The following is a 17,516-nucleotide window of genomic DNA, read 5'->3' on the forward strand; positions in this document are numbered from 1 at the left end:
CGTGCTGATAAGGGCAAATTGAGGACTCTTTCCTACAGGCAATTACGTCAGGTTGAAAGAGCAGCGGCAAAAAAGCCTTGTCATAGCAGCAGACAAGTTTTTGAAGCTGCTTGTGCCTCCAACGTCCCCCGAACAACAAGATGCAGGGTCCTTCAGAGGTTTGCAGCTGTGCATACGCCATCCTGTCGACCTCCTCTATCCACTTCACACAAGCAGAAACGGCTCCAGTGGGCCAAACATTACATGAAGACTGATTTCAAAACTGTTTTGTTCACGGATGAGTGCCGTGCAGCGCTCGATGGTCCAGATGAATGGAGTGGAGGATGGCTGGTTGATGGACACCCCACGCAAACACGGCTACAGCGCCAACAAGGAGGAGGTGGAGTAATGTTTTGGGCTGGAATCATGGGGAGAGAGATTGTCGGCCCCTTTAGGATCCCTGAAGGCGCTAAAGATGAACTCCATAATGTATGTGGATTTTCTCAAACAGCACTTCCTGCCATGGTTCAAGAAGAAGAACCGTGTATTTCACAGCAAGATCATTTTTTTGCATGATAATGCACCATCTCATGCTGCACATAAAACATCTGCATCTCTGGCTGATATGGGCATAAAAGGGGACAAACTTATGGTGTGACCCCCATGCTCCCCTGACCTCTACCCCATTCAGAACCTTTGGAGCATCATTAAAAGGAGTGTCTATGATGGCGGGAGGCAGTTCACATCTAAGCAACAGCTCTGGGAGGGTATTCTGTCCTCATGCAAAACAATTGAAGCAGAAACCATCCAAAACCTGACAAATTCAATGGACGAGAGAGTTCAGAAGCTCCTTTCGAACAAGGGGTCCTATGTGAAAATGTAACATCACCTAGAATAAAGTTTTGAGTTGAAAACTGTTTGATTTCAGTTTCTAACAACCTGCTAATGCTTATAATTTCAAAAATGACCATTTTTTTGGTCTTTATTAAAATGAAAAGGTTGATCGAAAAGTTTGGGGGATCTAAGAGTGTGGCAACCCAGTAGTCATGATTACTTCGAATTCTGACAATATGAGGGTCATGCTGCAGGTAGTGCAGCAAGAAGGCACTTATGTGTCTTGCGCATCTCGGAGCCCCAAAATTATTTTCCGGGCTAGATGCAGCTAAAAATTATTTTTAATTTTAAATCTGGTGAAGCTTATTATAGATGGCCTAATAGGATCAGTGCTGCACACTGCTACAAAGCCCAAATTATTTTCCAGTCAAGATACAGATAAACATGATTAGTAATTTGAAAGCTTAAAACGGTTGGTAGGGTGATTTTAACCAATCATCAAGCTTTTACTCTCCCCAGGATGACACAGGGGTAGAAAAGTCGTTTCGGATCCATGATTTGTTCATCTTTATGAACGTGAGTCTGTCTACATTATCAGTGGAGAGCCGCGTGCGCTTATCTGTCAGCACACCACCAGCAGCGCTGAACACACGTTCAGACAGAACGCTGGCTGCGGGGCATGACAAGATCTCCAAGGCGTAAGTGGCTAGCTCCGGCCATTTATCCAGATTGGAAGCCCAAAAAGAGCAAGGGTCCAGTGACACAGTCGTGGCTTCAATGTTTACTTGGAGATACTCCTGTACCATCGTCTCTAGGCGTTGACTATGTGTCAGACTTCTTGTCTCCTGTGGCCTTGCAAAGGATGGGCTAAAAAAGTGGTGAAATGATTCCGCAAAATTGATGTTACCAGCAGATACTGTGGTTCTGTTACGGTTTGAGTGCTGAACACTTGACGGTCCCACGGTTGGCAAGTTGGAACTGTGAGATTCACTACGTGCACCACTGGTATTTTGTGGAAAAGCACATGTAAGATTCTGCAACAGTCTCTGCTGATACTCCTGCATGCGTGCATCCCTTTCTATGGCAGGAATAATTTCTGCAAATTTACTTTTGTACCGGGGATCTAACAGTGTGGCAACCCAGTAGTCAGGATTATTTCTAATTCTCACAATTCGAGGGTCATGTTGCAGGTAGTGCAGCAAGAAGGCACTCATGTGTGTTGCGCATCCAGGAGCACCAAGTCCCTGTTGTGTTGGTGGCGAGGTAACAATCATGCTTCCTTCATCTGTCCTCTCCCCCCAACCTCGCACAACAGAAATGTGATCAAGGTCTCCCTCATCTGATGAGTCTTCCATCAGTTCGTCCTCCACTTCTTCCTGGGCTCCTGCACCTTCCTCACTAGTTTGGCTGCTACCATGCGCCCTGGTAAAATCATCTCCCCCACCCTCACATGCCTGCCGCCTTGGTGCTGCCGACCGTCTGGACCTTGCAGATGTTAGCCCTTCCGCATACAACTCCTCCTCCTCTACTTCCTCCACCTCCTCTTGTGCCACCACCTGACTCCGAATTCTGTTTAACATGTGCTCCAGCATGTAAATCACCGGAATAGTCATGCTGATAATGGCATCGTCAGCACTAAACATCTTCGTCGCCATTTCAAAACTGTGCAGAAGGGTGCATAGGTCCCTGATCTGAGACCACTCCTCCAGCGTGATTTGCCCCACCTCTGAATCTCGTTGGCCCAGGCTATACGTCAGAACGTATTGCACCAGGGCTTGTCGGTGCTGCCACAGTCGCTGCAACATGTGCAGAGTTGAATTCCACCGGGTAGGCACATCGCATTTTAGCCGGTGAAGTGGCAGGCCCAACGACTTCTGTAGAGATGTAAGTCGCTGAGCTGCGGGATGCGAACGGCGGAAGTGAGCACACAGTGACCGTGCCCTCTGCAGAAGGCCATCTAGTCTGGGATAGTGGGCTAAAAATTGCTGGACAACCAGGTTCAACACGTGAGCCATACAAGGCACGTGTGTGACATTGCCCCGGCGAAGGGCCGCACCCAGGTTTGCAGCATTGTCGCACACGGCCTTCCCTTTCAGGTCCAGTGGAGACAACCATTCATGAAATTGGTTCTCCAGAGCTGACCACAACTCCTCAGCTGTGTGACTCACATTTCCCAGACATTTCAATGTAAAAACCGCCTGATGACGTTGAGCCCTACTGCCAGCATAGTAAGGAGGTGTGCAGGATCCCTTCTGCGCAGTTAGAAAGCTTGTGGCATGACCAGACAGGCTTTGGGTGCAGGTGGAAGACCGAGAGGAGGTTGAGGAGGCAGAAGCAGTGGAGGAACATTGACATAAAGAGGATTGACGCACAACTCGTGGGGACGGCAAGACTTGGACAGCAGCCCCTTGTCCTGCTGTCACCATAGTTACCCAGTGCCCAGTCAGCGACATGTAACGCCCCTGTCCATGCCTACTCGTCCAAGTGTCTGTGGTGAAATGCACCCTGTCACACACAGAGTTTCTCAAAGAAGCGGTGATGTTGTGTGTGACATGCTGGTGGAGCGCAGGCACACCTTTCTTTGAGAAGTAGTGCCGACTGGGCATCTGGTACTGGGGCACTGCGACGGACATAAGGTCTCGAAAATCCTCTGTGTCCACCAGGCGGAAAGGCAGCATTTCCGTAGCCAAGAGCTTGCAGATGGTGAAATTCAACCTCTTAGCTTTCTCATGGCTAGGAGGAAATGGTCTTTTACTTGTCCACATCTGAGGGACCGAGGGCTGGCTATTGTGCTTAGACGGGGTTGATAAGGGTGTCCCCGGCAAACTGCCGGTCTGTGAGGAAGATGCAGGCGGACATGTTAGGTTGCCTTGATCCAAAGGTGGTGCTATCGATGTCGGACAGCGCTCAACACCAGCTGGTGTTACCACCTCCAAAGAAAATGATGACCTGCCAATCACGCTGGCTGTTGCGGGTAAAGAGGTGGCAGGTCTGCGCCCCAAAACAGGTGTGACTGCTGTCCCCCCAGTCACAGAGGATGAAGAGGCCGCGGATGCACAAGATATGGCAGACGGTGATTGGCCCGGCCGGCTAGGCCGCATTGTAGCACACTGAGCTTCCCACTGCAACTTATGCTTCATGTCCATGTGCCGGTTCATGCATGAAGTACTCAAACTATGTATTTTTTGGCCTCTACTTAGCTTTTGCTGACAAATGTTACAGATAACACGAGTTGGGTCATCTTTATCGATCTGAAAAAATGCCCAGGCTATGCAAGGCTTAGCACCCATGCGACCTGAAGAGCCACCACGACTTGTGGTGAGAGGCAGAGTTGTGTTTGAGGATGCAGTTGTTGACGTGCTTCCAGTACTACGTCACTGTCCAGGAAGGCGCAACCTGACCTCGTCGTCACTAGCATCTTCCTCCACCTCCTCTGCTGACCTCATCTCTTGGCTGACTGTGGGTTGACAGTAAGTGGGATCTCCGACCTCATCATCATCACCCTGTGCGTTATCACACCCGTCGTCCTCAGAGCCAACCTGTTCCTGCCCTGACAAAAAACTAAAGTTGTCGCTCCAATCAGGTATTTGAGTCTTATCATCGTCTTCCTCATTGTCTCCACCAACAGGAGTTACAGTTTGGGAATGAGGGTCTACATTATGGTCAGAACCTTCTGCGTCTGGTCCTGGATCCGACTCATAAAGATTCTGGGCATCAGTGCAGATCATTTCCTCGTCTGGATTCACAGAAGCGCTGGAGTCGACCTCTGATTCCCAGGCTATAGTATGAGTAAACAGCTCTGCAGACTCAACCATCTGTTCTACCTCATACTCAGACGGGCAGCTGGAGATTTGGGAGCTGTGAGGAAGCAAGTGCGATTTGGGTGACACCTTTGAGGACTGGAGTATTTGTGATGTTGAAGTTGATGTGGAGGAGAGCCCACTTAAAGGAGCACTTGATATCCGTTGAAGCACCTGCTGTTTTTGTGCCTCATCTGGAATTTGTAGCGATTGGCGTGGCCGTAAGAAAGGGATCTTATCACATTGTCCGCTAAAAGAAGTAGACATTTTAGTTTGGCTGGAAGATGGTCTTTCTTCTGCACCTACCCCACGGACACAACCTTTTTTCCCCTTCCCAACACGCCTATTCCCCTTTCCACCAGCAGCAGGCCTTTTTCCACTCATTTTGGTGGTTAACTAATTCACAACTCGAGTTGTTTGCACAAAAAAACAATGGATGGTAACCGAGCAGAGCTGAGTGGCCAAACTGTGGTATTAGGCCAAAACTATTGGCTGGGTTAGATGCAGAAAAAAATTATTTTTAATTTGCAACCTGATGGAGGTCAGTATAGATGGACTAATAGACCAAGTCCCACACACCGCTAGAAGCCCAAATATTTTTTCAGAGCTAGATGCAGAAAATTTTTTTATTCAATTTGCAACCTGATGGAGGTCAGTATAGATGGACTAATAGACCAAGTCCCACACACTGCTAGAAGCCCAAATATTTTTTCAGAGCTAGATGCAGAAAAAAATTATTTTTAATTTGCAACCTGATGGAGGTCAGTATAGATGGACTAATAGACCAAGTCCCACACACTGCTAGAAGCCCAAATATTTTTTCAGAGCTAGATGCAGAAAAAAATTATTTTTAATTTGCAACCTGATGGAGGTCAGTATAGATGGACTAATAGAACAAGTCCCACACGCTGCTAGAAGCCCAAATATTTTTTCAGAGATAAATGAAGAAAAAAATTATTTTTAATTTGCAACCTGATGGAGGTCAGTATAGATGGACTAATAGACCAAGTCCCACACACTGCTAGAAGCCCAAATATTTTTTCAGAGCTAGATGCAGAAAAAAATTATTTTTAATTTGCAACCTGATGGAGGTCAGTATAGATGGACTAATAGACCAAGTCCCACACACCGCTAGAAGCCCAAATATTTTTTCAGAGCTAGATGCAGAAAAAAATTATATTCAATTTGCAACCTGCTGGAGGTCAGTATAGAAGGACTAATAGAACAAGTCCCACACACTGCTAGAAGCCCAAATATTTTTTCAGAGCTAAATGAAGAAAAAAATTATTTTTAATTTGCAACCTGATGGAGGTCAGTATAGATGGACTAATAGACCAAGTCCCACACACTGCTAGAAGCCCAAATATTTTTTCAGAGCTAGATGCAGAAAAAAATTATTTTTAATTTGCAACCTGATGGAGGTCAGTATAGATGGACTAATAGACCAAGTCCCACACACCGCTAGAAGCCCAAATATTTTTTCAGAGCTAGATGCAGAAATTTTTTTTATTCAATTTGCAACCTGATGGAGGTCAGTATAGATGGACTAATAGACCAAGTCCCACACACTGCTAGAAGCCCAAATATTTTTTCAGAGCTAGATGCAGAAAAAAATTATTTTTAATTTGCAACCTGATGGAGGTCAGTATAGATGGACTAATAGAATGATGCTATGCCCAAAAGATTTTACTTCACTAGGTGCAGTAAAAAAATTGGTATTCTATACACAGGTGGTATATCTTGCAACACAGATAGGCTACTCCACTGACTAACACACTCTGCAATAGGCCAAAAAGGATTAGCTTTGCTAGATTCAGCCAAATGCTGTGAAAAAAACTTGCACAGCACTGGCACAGACCTGCCTGGCAAAAACTGATAGGAACTGATGTAACCTAGTCCTGAAAAGGACTCCAATTACAATTAGTCTTTACTCCCACAATCTATCTATTTAAGAGCACAGACCTGCCTGATAAAAGTCGTAGGAAATGCTATAACCGAGTCCTTAAAAGGACTGCAATCACAACTATTCCCTACTCCCAAGCTATCTGTATATTTGTGCGAAAATTGGCTTGAAATTAACAAGGTATAGCGCACACAGCAACAGCGGTGCCGTCTAACACGCAGCTGCAGCAGTGAGAAAATGGTGGCGACGGGGAAAATGGCTTGGTCTTATAGGGCAAGGACATGTGACATACACTGCCAATCACACATGCCCTTGCTTGTGTGAAAAAAAGCACTTCGCTCCGTGTGTGCGCTGCTGATAGGCTGACAGATTGCACCTCCCCACTGCAAATGCGGGAAAGAGAAAAAAAAATGGAGATCTTCATTGTTCCTGCAGAGATCCATCCCCTGCCCCTCCCCCCGCCCCGCTGTACACTCAAACTGCGTATTAACATTAATTTTCATCATTACTGAGAAAAAATCCAGTTATGATTTTGGTGCACGAACAGTTATCGAACATAACCTCGAACAGCCGAATTTTTCTCAAATTGTTCGTGTTCGCCGACCGGCTCGAACACCGCCCAAAACAGCTCGAATTTGAGATTGGCGAACAGTTCGAGTAGAACAACGCTCATCTCTAGTCCTCTACTTAGAGGTCAGCAGAGGTGGACGGCAGTTGCACAAGAGCATAATAGTAAGGAGACATTATAATGTGGATTCTAATGCTTGCTACATTGTCATTTCTGCCATTCTGTGGTCAGTATCAGCTAATATCTACTCTGATTCACTGATTGTGGAAAGATCATGCTGAAAGTGAAAAGGCTGATATGCCTCCGAGCACTGTTCATGCAATGTTCATGGAGGAAGATGTTCTGCCAGTGTGGGTGTAAAGTGGTCCCTATATGGTACATTGGATGGAGTTTTCACAACCAGAAATTTGCAGACTTTGAAACTGTTTGCCTTGTATACTCAGTGTCTGGGTTTCATCGGAATTCCATTTTTCTAGGCTTCATATGGAAACTCCAAAAGGAGAATAAAATTTAGCATGAAACCAGCATTATATATATTGAAAGTGAGATCAATCTGATTAAGGAAAAAGATAAATTTAAATCATCACTCCTGTGGTAATTTTTTTTAATTTGTCCCCTAATAGGTATCATGTGTAAGTGTCATGAAGGTAGAAGCATACTCACTGGTCGCCATCTTCTCCAGGTTTCAGCTGTGCTCTAGTCCGTTGCACCTCATGAAAGCAACCATAGCCTGCTGGATGGATGTGTGAAGCAGTGGTTATTCTCTCAATGTACAGTACAGACCAAAAGTTTGGACACACCTTCTCATTTAAAGATTTTTCTGTATTTTCATGACTATGAAAATTGTACATTCACACTGAAGGCATCAAAACTATGAATTAACACGTGGAATTATATACTTAACAAAAAAGTGTGAAACAACTGAAAATATGTCTTATATTCTAGGTTCTTCAAAGTAGCCACCTTTTGCTTTGATGACTGCTTTGCACACTCTTTGCATTCTCTTGATGAGCTTCAAGAGGTAGTCACTGGAAGTGGTCTTCCAACAATCTTGAAGGAGTTCCCAGAGATGCTTAGCACTTGTTGGCCCTTTTGCCTTCACTCTGCGGTCCAGCTCACCCCAAACCATCTCGATTGGGTTCAGGTCTGGTGACTGTGGAGACCAGCTCATCTGGCGTAGCACCCCATCACTCTCCTTCTTGGTCAAATAGCCCTTACACAGCCTGGAGGTGTGTTTGGGGTCATTGTCCTGTTGAAAAATAAATGATGGTCCAACTAAACGCAAACCGGATGGAATAGCATGCCGCTGCAAGATGCTGTGGTAGCCATGTTCGTTCAGTATGCCTTCAATTCCCAACAGTGTCACCAGCAAAGCACACCAGCAAAGCACCCCCACACCATCACACCTCCTTCTCCATGCTTCACGGTGGGAACCAGGCATGTAGAGTGACTCGCCCAGGGGGATATGGGGGACTCAGTACCCGGGCCTTTACCTTCTTGGGATGTCACGGCGGTCAGCTCCCGGGCCCGTACCCTGGGGTCACTCTTAAAAAGGGGTTGTTGCTTGAAGGGATGATAAATGGTTTTGTCTCGTGACGCCACCTGTGGTTCCTGGTAATGGGTACTGGCGCTGCTGCAGTCCTCCGGGGATGATGGGATGGCAGCTGAGATGTTTCTGCTCCCCACAGGCGGAGCGGGCCCCGGGGCAGGGTTGATGGAAGGGATGCAGGTGAGAGGTGGCCCAGCCGGGTCAGGGCAGCATAACAGACGCGCACACAGGGGATTCGCTTCAGTACCTTTACTGGTGTAGACAGCAGGTATGGTCCAGGGTACTTGGTAGGAAGGGTGCACTTCTGGACTCTCCCCAGTGAGCGGGTATAAGGCCTCCTTGTCTGTTTCTTCCTCTCTCTCTCTCTGAAGCTCCTGACCTGCTTGGAACTAGGCCTAGCTTCTGTACTCTCTCACTCTCTCACCTGTCTGCTTGGTGGTAAGATCTTTCCTTTGGCTGGACGCTGGGGCCTTCGTGGTTCCTAGTTCTGTAGATGATTGTAGTTTCAGGTTGACCAGGGGTCTGGAATCCTCCTGGTATACCAGTTATTCCTACTGGGCGTAGAGGACCTGTAGGCGCAGACCCGGTGTCTGGCTTGTGTTCTGGGGTGAGCTTAAGATGCTCCTCTGCCCCCTTAAATTCTCTCTCCTCTCCTTGCCTCCGGCCACGCTCTAGGCCCTAAGGCTTCAGCACGTGCTTTAGGCCTTGGCTTGCCCTCAGCACAGCAGCTCAACAGGTGCTGCCTCTTCACTGATCTCAAGTGCCAGCACACTCTCCTACCTAACTCCACCCTCCTGTATATATATCCCTAGCAGGGCTCCCTCTGGTGGTATGAGGTGGAAGGGTGTAGATGTCTGTGTGTACTAAGGGCCTCTTGTGGAGAAGTCCGTCCATGCACCCTTTTGGGTCCTGTGGTACCTGTGTGTAGCAGGGTGCCACATTCCCCCCTAGTACAACTCAGTACTCCTGGACTGAAGCATTTTTTTTTTTTTTTGTAAACAGGTCACAACAATTACTATAACATTAACACATGCACCCTTTTGGGTTCTGTGGTATCTGAGTGTAGCAGGGTGCCGCAAGAGTCCATCCGTTCACCTTTTCTGCGTCAGTGCGAAAAATTGGGCAAACTTTGAAAGTGTCCCCAAGTGCAGTAGCAAAAACCATCAAGAGCTACAAAGAAACTGGCTCACATGAGGACCGCCCCAGGAAAGGAAGACCAAGAGTCACCTCTGCTTCTGAGGATAAGTTTATCCGAGTCACCAGCCTCAGAAATCGCAGGTTAACAGCAGCTCAGATTAGAGACCAGGTCAATGCCACACAGAGTTCTAGCAGCAGACACATCTGTTCAACAACTGTTAAGAGGAGACTTTGTGCAGCAGGCCTTCATGGTAAAATAGCTGCTAGGAAACCACTGCTAAGGACAGGCAACAAGCGGTAGAGACTTATTTTAGCTAAAGAACACAAGGAATTGACATTAGACCAGTGGAAATCTGTGCTTTGGACTGATGAGTCCAAATTTGAGATCTTTGGTTCCAACCACCGTGTCTTTGTGCGACGCAGAAAAGGTGAACGGATGGACTCTACATGCCTGGTTCCCACCGTGAAGCATGGAGGAGGAGGTGTGATGGTGTTGGGGTGCTTTGCTGGTGACACTGTTGGGAATTTATTCAAAATTGAAGGCATACTGAACCAGCATGGCTACCACAGCATCTTGCAGCGGCATGCTATTCCATTCGATTTGCGTTTAGTTGGACTATCATTTATTTTTCAACAGGACAATGACCCCAAACACACCTCCAGGCTGTGTAAGGGACATTACCCCAATACCAGTGTCAGCAGCAGAACCCCTCCCCCATAACGAGGCATCATGACCACATTTTTTGCTTACATTTTTTTTTTTCTATTTTCCTCCTCTAAAACCTAGGTGCGTCTTATGGTCCGGTGCGTCTTATAGTCCGAAAAATACAGTAATACCACAAGAGATTTGCTACTTAAATACATGACTTTCCAGATTATCAATATATAGTTGTAAAAGGTTTTGTGGTCCTATCTGTAGTGAACTATGGCAGTGAAAGGGTTTATATTTGGCTACCCCAGAGGTCTATTACAGTTAAGAGGAAAATATGTTTGACATCATTGGTGGTCTCGGGCAGTGAAGAAATGAACAATTGAAGGCTTACCGTATATTCCGGCGTATAAGACGACTTTTGAAGACTGAAAAATCTTCTGTCTAGTCTGGGGTCGTCTTATACGCCGGTAATGCTTTTGAACTTTCAGAAATTGACATGCGGGGATACTCTGGGGGTGTTAATAAGCTGCTGTGGCCGTATCCCTGCCATGTCGGAGTTAATATAAGGTGGAGGGAGTTAAAATACGGCGGCGGTAGGTCCAGACAGTCAGCGCTTCTGTGCTGAAACTGACACATCGCTGCGTATTCCCAGCTCCGGACACAGCGCAGGGCTTCTGTGCCGACAGCTTTCACTTGTCACAGAAGCGCTGCGCTGTGTCCGGAGCAGGGAAGTTCGCATCGCTTCTGTGACAATATATGAAAAGCTGGCAATTCAGCAGCGGCATACACCGGTACCCGACAATTTAGAATAGAAAGAATAGAGCATCACACATAGATTAGATAGATAGAAACATGTCAGTCACATATATATGAAGTACAGTGACAGTATTGCTTACTGTACTTGTCATTTAGTGTAAAGGATTTATTAAAACAAATATTAGTGTTTTCATGCACCGTCTCTTTAAAAAAGCCGGCCGGCAATTCAGCATCTGTACCCGACAATTTATAACAGAAAGATAGAGCATCACACATAGATTAGATAGATAGAAACATGTCAGTCACATATATATGAAGTACAGTGACAGTGCTGGTTACTGTACTTGTCATCTAGTGTTAAAATAACGGATTTATTTAAAAAAAAATTGGCGTGGGGTTCCCCTTAATTTTAGTCTCTAGCGGAGGTTAAGCAGACAGCTGGGGCAGATGTTTGAAGCCTGGGAAGGGGGTAATACCCACGGAGCTTCCCAGGCTACTAATATCAGCCCCCAGCTGAATACATAGCCTTTACCAGCTATTAAAATGGGGGACCCCCCAAAAAAAATGACGTGGGGTCCCCCCTAATTTAATAGCTAGCAAAGGCTAGGCAGACAGCTGGGGGCTGATATTAATAGCCCAGGAAGGGAGCCATGAATATTGGCCCCCTCCCAGGCTAGAAACACCAGCCGTCAGCCGCCCCAGAAATGGCGCATTCATAGGATGCGCCAATTATGGCACTTAGCCTCGCTCTTCCCACTGCCCTGTAGCGGTGGCAGTGGCGTAATAGGGCTGGGGTTGATGTCAGCTTATAATGCCAGTTGACATCAAGCCCAGGTTAGTAATGGAGAGGCGTCTATAAGACACCCCCATTACTAACCCCATAGTAAAAGTTAAAAAAAACACAAACACCCAGAATAAAGTCCTTTAATTGAAATAAACACACAATTCTTTATTGTTCTAAATTAAACCATACTTACCGTCACGCCCATTCCAGCTGAAGCCAACGATCTCCTGCAATAAAAGTAAAATAATAAAGCAACCTCATCCTTACCTTTCCATGGTTCCCAGGACAGCTTCAGCTCTGCTACATCGAGATGACAGGCTGGACCGCAGCAGAACGCCGCCATCCAGCCTGTCATCCCGCAGACACTGAGAAGCGCAGGCATGCTTGCGCTCTGCAGTGTCTGGCTGTGACGGCATCCAGATGAGCCGACAATGAACTCAGCTCACCTCCTGGACGTCCGTCACTGACAGCGTGGGAAACTTCTACTGCGCATGCGGGGAGCAGGAGAATTTTCCCACGCTGTCAGTGACGTGCATGAGGTGAGCCGAGTTCATTGGACATGATCTCGGCTCATCTGGATGCCGTTACAGTCAGACACTGAGGAGCACAAGCATGCCTGCGCTTCTCAGTGTCTGCCGCATGGCAAGCTGAACGGCAGCGTTCTGCTGCGGTCCAGCCTGTCATGTGAATGTAGCAGAGCTGGACCGGTCCTGGGAACCATGGAGAGGTAAGGATGAGGTTGCTTTATTATTTTACTTTTATTGCAGGAGATCGTTGGCTTCAGCTGGAATGGGCGTGATGGTAAGTATGGTTTAATTTAGAACATTAAAAAATTGTGTCTTTATTTCAATTAAAGGACTTTATTCTGGGTGTTTGTGTTTTTTTTAATTACTTTACTAGAAATTCATGGCGGTCATGTCTAATATTGGCGTGACCCCATGAATTTCGGGCTTAGGGCCAGCTGATAATGCCAAGCTGGCCTTAACCCCTTTATTACCCAGTGAGCCACCGCACCAGGGCCCTGGATGAGTTGGGTACAGCGCCAGAAGATGGCGCTTCTATGAACGCGCCATTTTCCGGGGTGGCTGCGGACTGCAATTTGCAGCGGGGGGGGGCCAGAAAGCTTGGGCCTCCCTGCGCTGCGGATTCCAGCCCCCAGCTGCCTAGTTGTACCTGGCTGGACACAAAAATAGGGCGAAGCCCCACGTCTTTTTTTTTTTAATTATTTCATGAAATAATTAAAAAAAAAAGGGCTTCCCTATATTGTTGTGTCCGGCCAGGTACAAATAGGCAGCTGGTGGTTGGGGGCAGCCCGTTCCTGCCTGCTGTACCTGGCTGGACACAAAAATATGGCGAAGCCCACGTCAACATTTTTGGGAAAAATTAATTACAAAATTAATAATAATTTAGGGACTGCATCTTTATTAACCCCTCAATTGTCATTTAGTGTTAAAATAAAGGATTTTTTAAAAAGAAAATTGGCGTGGGATCCACCATCATTATAGTCTCTAGCGGAGGTTAAGCAGACGGCTGGGGCAGATGTTTGAAGTCTGGGAAGGGGGTAATACCCACGGAGCTTCCCAGGCTACTAATATCAGCCCCCAGCTGAATACCTAGCCTTTACTAGCTATTAGAATGGGGGACCCCCCCAAAAAATGACGTGGGGTCCCCCCTATTTTAATATGTTTATGAGTGACAGTTTTCCTGCTATATACCTGCATGTCATAAGAATTTAAATTAAAAAAGGACCATGTTAAATTCAAATCTGTTTTTTTTTAATTTTTACCGGTGTTTGGTATGCGTTGGAAAAGGGGTAGTCTTATACGGTGAATATATCCTAAACTCTATATTTTAACAGGAAAGTAGGGGGTCGTCTTATACACCAGGTCGTCTTATACGCCGGAATATACGGTAATTATCCAGAGCACGGAAGGGGGTAATGAAGGAGATTGGATTACTAGGTACTGTAAGACCCTGGTGATCTAGGGGGTTTAATGCCTGGTGTACTGTGGGTTACTCATCTCTCTAGGCTTCAGTAATGCACTATGTGAGTGTCCATATGGAGATGTAGAGCCACTGACTGAATTCCGTTTTGTCAATCAAGATATGACAATCAGTAGCTCTGCTCCGCCACACGGACACTGTCACTGCCATTGCTGTCTCTCATCACTGGCTCCAGTCTGCGGCGTCGGCTTGGTACTGTACTGCACACAGGTGCCAGCATTGACAGCCAGGAATGACGCTATGGGGCACGGCTGCAGTGTTCGTGCATAGCCACTGATTGCATTCAGGCAGCACTTGAGTGCTGAAAATCAAGATATAACAGTGCTCCGAGTGCAAATTGAGCGAACGTAATGGTGCACTGAGCCCTTGGCCACACCAATGGTGTACCAAATCCCCCTTAAACATTCAAAAAAGTTGATTTTTTATAGGGACTATGTCCCCTACATAAATGGTTTAGTTAGTATTTTTTGGGGTGAAAGACTCTCTTTAATTCAAATCATATTCTATGCTTCTTATTGATCCAACTTGTACAAGTAACAGGCCCCCGTAATACTATCAAACATCTCTGAAATTTGCAGTCTTAAGGCGGACCTGTTATTGTATTTCACAATACAAAATTCATACATTAATAAATAAACCATATACCTAATGAGGCTAGTATACTTACTATGAAAATACATGTCAGAATGGCTCTGTAAATCTGACAGCGTGGACAAACTGCAAAAACTAGTTGTGATGTGTAACAAGGCCTTCATAATCTCATGTAATTATAACAAATACACTAGTTTATAAGTATTGATATCTTTTTTTCAAAATGTCAAGAATAGATTTGAACTATGTGTGAATCATAAAGTAGCAGTCAAGAAATTATTTTACTTTATTCTCTCACTAGTCACCCATTATGTATAATTTTGATTGTATTGCCGTATTCAGTTATTCATGTATATCTGAAAATTCACTGTATTCTTCTCCTCAGTTAGGACATATGATCTCATAATAACCCCCTGGGAATTACATGGCATTAAGTTCTCTCAAGGGGCTCACCATTTCAGTCATCAGAAGTTCTTACATAATGAAATTGAATGGGTCATACCACTGAATTTTTTCTTTGGGGGGAAGGGGGAAGCAGAAACTCCTATCACAGTTACTGATGATGATTAGTTATTGATGAGATGAATTCAAATGGGAGGATAATCGCACTGTTACCACAGCACGCAGAGATGGTACTGACTCTATCTGCCCATGCGATGCTGTACTGATGCATCATGATATTGATAGCAGAACATGTAGGATTTAAATTTGGAAAAAAGAGAGAGGCTAAAAATCGCTGAACTACAGGGATGGAAAAAAATATTTTGTCTGAATGCTCCTTTAAAGCTGCACATAGAGACTATGTTTATTCATTTATTTTATACTTGAGACCCTTTTTCTCTCTCCTGTTTCCTGTAAATGCAAATGTTCACACCCCAGTGTTTATAGAGCAGGCATGATATGTCTAGTGTAAAGAGGGGAAGCTTGTTGGATCAATGACCAAGATGTCTTAATTTTTTTCCACAAAGCTGGAAGGTGAAATCCTGTGCATGTCCCTTAATATCCTGCCCATTTATGCAAAAAAATATGTGAATTATGTGTCGGTATCTCACTAAAGCTATCTAGATCATTAATGGAATCCATAGGATTCTATAGGTCAGAAATAAAATGAGCATGTTGAGGTCTGAATTCTATTTTTAAGAGAACTGCAAATGTGACCAAACACATAGGAATAAATAATACATAACTAATGACATTCTCAAACAATGACCTCTCGGTACAACTGTAAACCCACCATTTAAAATGAGTAAATTCAGCAGCATCTGACTAAAGGTGATGGAAAATGTGATGAAATATGTGCTATAAAACACTTTATAGAATAATCGAGAATAATATAGAATATAGTGTCATATTTGGGATTAAGAACTTTGCAGTTTAGGGGGGAACTGGTTGACAAGCGAAAACTGAATTTGAAAACCAGTGAAAACATAATTTGTAAAATAACTAAATAGAATAATAAAGTGTTGGTATCACAATTACATTTACACAATTACTGTGTCTGTATCTACACATCTGAAAATAAATATAAAAATGAAAGGGAAACAAAGCACAAAAGACAAACAAATGTGAGATTATTTACTATTTCTCTTTTATTGGGAATGCCCCAAGGTCACAATAAAAATCTAAATGTGTCCCAAAAGAGGCATGGATCCTGCTTGCTTGCCCTCTTGCTGTCATTCTTGAACCTCAATTTACAGTGCACTAGAATGACAGCCTTCTTTTTGTGGGAGTTATAAAATGATAAAATCAGAACACAGAGAAAAAAGAAAAACAACCATCTTTATTATTTATGGATTACTGTATACTGTTGTGGCCCAGTTCACATTAGCTTTAAAGTGTTGTGAACTAGTGACCAACATAAAGTATGGTGCACACTGTGTCTGTGCACTTAGCCTACACTATACATTGGGAGCTTTTCCCTACATACACTTGTCATGGCAATCTATTCACCAGACAGAGGCCAAACGTGTTTCTCTTTCAGCCTCGGTCTGGCAGGTATGCATCTGTATACAGTTTTTTAACTGTAAAGGAAAGCATAGCAGATTACGCTTGTCTATACAAAGGGCTACTGCAAAGAAACATAAACCATGCGGTACATGTTTTTTTACAGTGGGTCCTTATGGTGGGTGGATGTATTGGTATTGACCCCTAAACGAAGCATTTCTCCTCGAAACGCGCGTTGGGTGTGGTGGTTCCCTGGTTTGGTGCACTTTAGGCAACTTTACCTTTACTCCCCTTTGTTATTACATGCTTAGTTTCTTTAAGCTTTGGGGTTTTATATGCACATCATGTTGTGACTTATTATTATATAACTGATTGCTTTTCACTTTCTTTAAACATCACAGGTGGTCTATGTGTGTTATTTATGATGCATTGACACTTTGTCTGTATTTGGGAAATGCTGTCTGACCTTTTTGTGGTGTATATATAGTGTGCCATATACTTTTCTTACCAGTTGTACCCACCTTTTCTTCATTTGTAACCCCCATTTATATTGATATGTTGTTATACTGATTTATTTATTTTTATGGTTCATAAATAAAGATATTTTTAAGCCTCTCATAAAGAAGTTTTCTTGTTTATGTGATGCTGTCGATACTATAGAGCAAAATACAACTGTAATCATTTAAATATTCAATTTAAGTTTTATTGATAAGTCAGAACATTCAAATAAAAAAGACACCAAATAAATAGGTCTGTAACAGACAGGCCCATCGCCTATGTCCCTATGTTAATAGAAAATACAGGGTCTGGCTGATGTAGTCAGCACATGTATTTATTATGAATCATAGGGCATAAGCTGGAATCAACATTTGGGACAGACCAAAACAATGGCTGACTTTTCAATTTCCACATGCGGACTGATCATTAAAACTTATATTGCATATTTAAGTGGGCACTGTTGTATTTTGCACCTACAACAGAATACCACTATCTTCTAGTTACGAGTGCCGACCAG

This window comes from Phyllobates terribilis, unplaced genomic scaffold (genome assembly GCF_046119375.1).
Source record: "Phyllobates terribilis strain yellow unplaced genomic scaffold, ASM4611937v1 Scaffold_2__4_contigs__length_985480577, whole genome shotgun sequence".
NCBI classification, from domain to species: domain Eukaryota; kingdom Metazoa; phylum Chordata; class Amphibia; order Anura; family Dendrobatidae; genus Phyllobates; species Phyllobates terribilis.